This window comes from Camelina sativa, chromosome 17, assembly GCF_030686135.1.
Source record: "Camelina sativa cultivar CO46 ecotype springtype chromosome 17, ASM3068613v1".
Lineage (NCBI taxonomy): Eukaryota > Viridiplantae > Streptophyta > Magnoliopsida > Brassicales > Brassicaceae > Camelina > Camelina sativa.
Genome location: NC_141896.1, coordinates 16244461 through 16251772, shown reverse-complemented (window position 1 = coordinate 16251772; position 7312 = coordinate 16244461). Strand labels below are relative to the sequence as shown.

The 7312-nt window shown below is 32.3% G+C and overlaps 1 pseudogene; it reads right to left on the bottom strand.

The window, feature by feature from the left end:
• Nucleotides 1-2207: 2207 nt before the first annotated feature.
• On the bottom strand, nt 2208-4534 carry LOC104759592 (uncharacterized; annotated as a pseudogene).
• Nucleotides 4535-7312: the final 2778 nt, after the last annotated feature.

The window sequence follows — 7312 nt, the reverse complement described above, 5'->3', positions numbered from 1 at the left end:
ATTATAGGCATTCAAACCGTTGCATTACATGTGCACATATTTCCAGAAGCAAATCATCAATCTTAAGACAATTATGAGTTCAAATTTCATTCCATCTATATTAACATTTTTAAGTACATTTTGTATTTTAACATTTTATTTATAAAATTTGGATAATTAATCTTTTGCTATTTGAATAAATATTAAACTTGGATGAATATTTGTTATAAAATCTAATCGAAATGTTAACCTTAATATCTTATCTTTCTTAATTACGATTTTGTTATAGAAATATCTACACAAAATTACAAAGAAACTTAATCAATTATAATATAAAATCACAAAATTATAGATATAAATAAAAGAAAAATATATATAGTGGTGTATTATGGGTTCAATTCTAGAAACATGCAAAAATAATGCTCGACCAAAATATTACAATGTTTCATTTTGAATTGAAACTCAATTAGTCTGATGAAAATCTTATACTAATTTAGACATGGGTTAAGGTTGTAGTTGCTTACGAAAAGTTTGATCGTTCGGCCCCAAAACAATGCCTACAAATTCAGTTTAGAAGCATAATTTTTGTTCAGATACATAGAATCTACAGTAGTTAGACTCGAAATGTTTTTTTTTTTCTTTTTTAAAACATGCATTTAGGTTTTAGGTCATGTATGGATCTGATTAAACTAATTACCAGAACATACATGTTGGTTCCTGTTTTCTTATGCCGTAGATAAAATATACTCATATCATAGAGCCGATATTATATGTAAGTTAAAAACCCAAAATTATTAACGCTGGTTACAAAGTATTTTATTAGTATTACCAGAGATATGTCGAAATATATTTTGAAGTGAATTTTCTTGGAAAGTTGTTTCTATCTTTATTACTGAGGGCGTGAGTGGTGACATAGAGAAAAGCAGAATTGACAAAAAATAAGAAAACCACATGTGGGTCCACCATTTCAACAAACTCATTAACTTTTCGCGTTTAAAAAAAAAATAAAAAGTTTTGCGTTTTGAAAGCAAATTATACGGGCCGACGGCCTATTTCCCCACCAGAACTATTGTATCGAGCCAGATAGAGCCCGTTCTTTACTCCCGGTCTATATGTCCCCGAAAAAAAAGTTCAATGCCATTTTCCCCCCGAATTAAAAGTTCAAAAGCTATATCTCCCCCGAGTTTTGATTGTAGGGGTATAATGTCTAAACCCGAGACCAAACCATATATGTCCCAAAAATAAACCAATTGTTGAACCAATTCCTCCACCAAACCCGACCCGTTTATCATAAAACCCAAAATCCCTAAATAAAACCTAAAATCAATTTTAACTTCTTGCATAATCGATTCTTCTTCTTGAATTTGCTTCTTCTTCTTGAATTTGCTTCTTCTTTCACGAACTCGAGTAATACAATGAGTAATGTATCAACAAATTCCACCGAATCAAGTTCCGTGCAAGAGGAAGGGTTATCGGTGTGCCAAAGAGATGTTGGTGCGGGGAGGGAATCATGGCTTTGACATCGAAGTCCGATTCGAATCCGTACCGGAGATATTTTCGGTGTGGGTTTGCAGTAGCCAATAAGGTAACTGTTTTTAAATGTTTTTTGATTTGTTTTTCTAATTTCGTGTATAACATTTGGGGTTGTTGCAGCTTAGAAACGATGACACACATTCAAATGGGTTGATGAAGACTTTTGTCAATGAGGTAGATACATTAAATGCAAAGACTGTTGAACTTGAGAAGCAGCTGAAAGAGATCAGAACAGAGAGGTTGAGATGGATAAGATGGTTTATGAGAAGATGGAGAAGGAGATATTTGAGAAGGTTGAAGATGCTTTGGATGAAGCCAAATCAAGCAATAAGAAAATGATGCTTATCATAGTCTTCTTATGTATGATTATGATTGGACTCAGTAAGCTACTAGGTTGACAAGAGATTCAGTGTTGTTGTTAGTTTGTTGTTGCTATGAAGACAATTGGTTGTTAGTTTGTTGTTAGTTTGTTGTTAGTTTGTTGTTAGTTTGTTTTTGCTATGAAGACAATGTTGTGGTAATGAGAATGAGAAGTTAAATTTCAGAATTATGATCAGTCACATAGCCGTTCATATAACATTCACCAAAAGACATCACTAGCAAGTTTTGACAAAAGACAAAAGACATAGGGAATTACAAGTCTATGTGGTCGAAAATACATTGAGGCAACCACAAAATTAGAACCCTATTTCTACTTAGCTACTTGATTAAGCTTGAGTGAGTGAACCTTGACTTGGTTCCCCTTGACTTGGCTGCAAAACAAAATTTAAAACATTGTAACATTAGTAAACCAAAACAAACTCCATAAACTGAAACCATGAAAAGGAAAATACATTCACCTTGGCAAACTCTTTCTTGTGAAACCTAGAATTATGATTTGCTTCTCCACAAATGCCACAATGCATGATTCTTTTCTCTCCTTTGGTTTTCTTCTTAGTTGGCGACTCATTGGCACCCTTCTTCCTTTTTTTGTCAGGCTTTTTCTTCTTCTTCTTACCTTTATCTTGATCTTGATCTTCATCATCTTCATCTTCAGAATCTGGTATACACACATTAGGGGCATTTGTCTCAGGCCAAAACCTTGGACCTCTCTGTGGAACCAAGCCCTTCGGTGTAGTTTCTTTTCCACATAGCTGTCCGGAACCATTGACAGACATAGTCCTCGGCTACAAGTGTTTTCTCGATGATGACTGCATAGGCATGTTCACATGGGATGCCACATATCTGCCACTTCATGCAGGAACAAACCATCTTCTTAAGACAGACCTCTATGTTTATCTAAACCATGAGTTACTTCATATGCTCCATTTGTGCTTGAGTTAACCTTCGACTCAGATGCATACTTATGCTCTTTAGCTAGAAACAATGCAACATATGGAGTACAAATCCCTGCAAACAAACAAGCATACGCATTCATTATGTTCTTTAAACCCTGGAAACAAGCAAACTATTGCTAATACTAAAAAAATCATTGAAATGAAATTACCTGTGTGAGAATGAGATTCTGCAGACCGTTTGGCAATCCTCACCATTGCAAGTCGTCTGATTGTCTCTAGCATAGCAATAAAAGGTTTCTCCCTTGCCTTGTTAATGGAGCTGTTAAAAGACTCTGTGGGGTTATTATCAACATCTTCACAATAACTCCCAATCTTGTGGAATGCCCTGCACCAGTTTTTTGGATTTGTCCTCATGACAATCATTGTATACACCAGTATCATAACAAAAGATCCTCTCCAAGTGCCGCTTATAATCCGCCTCATTGTAAGACCAAGCCAAATCCCACAAAAGTGGCTTCATCCGTGTTTTATTTCCATGATGCTTCTTCAAGTTCCCGTAGATGTGTTGTACACACATTCGATGCTCCATCTTTGGTAATTCCAGCTGAACAGCTTTGATCAATCCCTACAAAATAAGAATAATCATTTAAAGGTAGCATAAACAAAAGACACAATCAAAATCAGTTACATACCATGATAAATACGACTTACCTTTTGCCTATCAGAGACCAAAATGAAGCCGTCACCATCATTTAGTCCAAGGTCAGTCTTCAAATGCTTCATAAACCAAGTCCAATTGTCGGTGTTCTCAACTTTTACAACCCCCCATGCTATTGGATAAATACCATTGTTAGCATCCCTACCTAAAGCTACCAGAAGCTGTCCCTTGACCTTATTTCTTTAAGAAGCAACCATCCATTCCTATTAGAGGCCTACAAGTCTCTTTCCATGTTCTTCTTATGTTGTCAAAACAAACATAGAACCCTATCGAACATGTCTTTCCCATCATCAGTCGTCACACATTCAACCTCTACATGTGAATCCTTGTTTGATTCTAATATCTCAGCAGCATAATCTCTTAATCTAGCAAACTGTTCATCATACTCCTTCTCAATCCACCTAAGTGCCTTCTTTCTAGCCGCCTGACACTGATGCCTAGTGACACTGATCTTCCACCGTTCCTTTATGATTTCTTCCATTTTCATTGGCATGAAGTACTCAGGATTATCTCTAATCTTATCAAGAAACAACCTAGCTATGATTCACCTTAAACATCTCACATTCTCCATTAGGAATACAGCTATGCTTATCATTAAACTTTCTAATCCTCCACATGTTATCACTTGGCAAAATCGCGGCATTATACCTTCCACTCACACTTTGATCCATCAACTCCATTACAACCAACACATATGAAGCCAATTTTATCTTTATCATACTTGTATTGCTTCAGATTGTTTCCAGTTCGAAGAACATAGTCCGTCACTGCCTCTTTGAAAGCGACACCAACTGAAGAATGTTTTGCTTATCGTACAAATGCCCATCACCGCGCCTGATATGTGTATGAACTGGCTCTTCTCCGTCACCCGTTTTCTTCAGTATCACTCTCCGGATACACATCATGGCGGACCGGTGGTTCGTCGACGAACTCGTTGACCAACTGGTCGATGTGAAATTCATCTCTGTCAATGGCTTCTTTCATCGAAATCTCCTCCAAACTCTGCATCTGGAACGACAATCGACATAACGATGTCTTCCCTAGGGAATCTAAGCTTCGAATTTGGGTTTTCAATCTCTAGGGGTTCTTCGCTCTAGGGTTCTTCGCGAATTTGGGATTTTTTGTTTTAGGGATTTGGGTGATAATGGATAATAAAATCGAGGTATATCGGGTCGAAATCGGGTTTGTTTTGGTATAAAGCAAGGTTAGTTTTTTCTTTATCGGTTAGGTAAATAGTAAACCAATCCCAAACCACGATTATGGGTTAATTGATGTAGAAGAATAAACTCGGGGAGATATAGCTTTGAACTTTTAATTCGGGGGGAAACTGGCATTGAACTTTTTTTTTCGGGGACATATAGACCGGGGGTAAAGAACGGGTCTCTATCTGGCTCGATACAATAGTTCTGGTGGGGAAATAGGCCGTCGACTCCAAATTATACTCATGGACCGCCTTTAATCGTAGAATCATGTTTTAAGCAGCTGTCCCCTTCAATTACCGCTATACCTATCTTTATTTTGGTTATTTAATTAAGTTATATATATATATAAGTGCAATATACATCTTCTTAAATCACATATATTTTTTTTAATTAAGCTATATATAAGTTTATAACTAGATTATAATCTGAGGTATACCGCATTGATAAATTTTTATTTTTCTTTTCTATTAATGTATTATTTTAATATTAATTTTGTATATATAGATTTTTTGTTAATTGATTTAGTATATAATCTGCAGTATACCGTACAAATTTTTTTGTTTAACACAATCTTAATTATATCAGTTTGATTCGATATATTTTATATTGGTGTTGTTAAAATAGTAAAATGAAGATTTAACCCATATTGAAGTATCGTGTAAATGATATTTACTTTTTAGTATTATCAATTCAACCCTGTCATATCATATAACTCGTTATACAATATAACTTGTTTGTGTTATTTTGAAAATTTAATATGTTTAAATATTCATAATTTAAAATTTTTACTTAAGTTTAGATATATCAATTATAATATTTTAAACTTCTTAAAAAATTAAAAATTATATACACGGTTAAATTAAAAAGTTCAATTAAAAATCTGATGTGAATTTCTTAGATGATGATTTTGCAAATGTAATGATTGAAACAAATATAAACAGTAGAAATGTTACAAAAATGTTACAGAAAATTAAAGTACTCGATAATATATTTTTAATGTTTTGTATTTTTAATGATCAAACTCTTTAATTGATTTAACAATATGTATGTAAAAAAAATTTGATCATTTTGGGTGTTTAAGGTATAAAAATATGTATTTACCAACATAAAAGAAACAAATAATACATAATTATACTAATTATTTATAAAATAATATGAAATCCGCATCAGAAATAATTTTTCACCAATCAAATATTTTTTGTCCCGCTTATCATACATAAACCGCATTTGTCCCGCTTATCATACATACCACAGTTGAACCATACTGCACTATCAAACTGTATGTTCCGCAATATTAAATCCGCTGTTACCATTTGGATCCTGAAATTAATAGAAAAAGAAAAGTTAGTTTTGGTGACGGGAATGGGAATTTGAAAACAAAATTGTTAGAGAGTTGCATGATGGAGTTTAGTACGACACGTTTAAGCATTATATAGAAAAATTATCAACAATAATAAAAAAGAAATTGATCAAACTTTGACTTTTTCCAACATAAACCCAATTCATTGATGCGAAGTTATGCCAAGTTGCCATTTGATGCTCAATATTTTCGATATGTGTTTTATAATCCATTAATGACTTTTGAAAACAATAGACACAATACTGTATATATTCCAATATTTTGATTTTTCATTTTTCATAATTTAATGTAAAAAAATAAAGAACAATTATTTGATGATAACAATATATATTTTACATTAGAAGATGTAAGTTTTTTAATATAATAAACTAGGTTGCATGGAAACAAAAACGGATACGCAAAAAACTAAACGTTTCTGAAACAAGAAACAATTTTTTTTCAAAAATTAGGTAATGGAAATGTATAGGAAACATATCTATATATAGATATATATATACATATATATATATATTAGATATAATTAATCCCCAAACATAAAAACCATATTAAAAAAATATGAAACAACACAAATTCAAAACCTAAATATTAAATAGTTTAATTAAAAGTAAAACTGTAAAAAAATGTTCAAAAATCAAATTTTTTGACTAGCATCGCCATATATTTAGAGATTTTAACTTTTAAGCTACTAATTATATTATATTTTTTAATCATTATATGTATCATGAATTCTTATATTTTCAAATTATTTATCAAATTTTGAAAAGAAAAAAAAAAAGAGTTTTCGTCGCGTTTCCATCGTGTTACCAAACCGAGATTCTTAGGAATCATGTTTCTATTGCTTGTTTCCCGAGTTTCTCACGAGTTTCAAAAAGAGTTTCCATGCAACATAGATAACAAAAGCTTTTCTCTTTTTTATTTGGTCTATTTGACATTTTATATTATTTTAAAATATGGATATATTTTTTTAATATAACTACTAAATAGTCAAGCTATTAAAATCCATAAATTCTCGTGAATTGTTTCATTTATAAAGACTCAGCTCACAAATTGTTTGTTAAAATGACCCAACTGAAAATGTATTTTTTAATAAGAATGATACAAATTAAGTACTCGTCAATAAATAGAAACTATTATTGAGAATGACCAAACCAATAATATTAATTAATACGCACATTTATGCAAAGTCGTATTCAAATTATTTTCAAATTATGGCTTGCGTAGACAAACATATAAAACCAACACA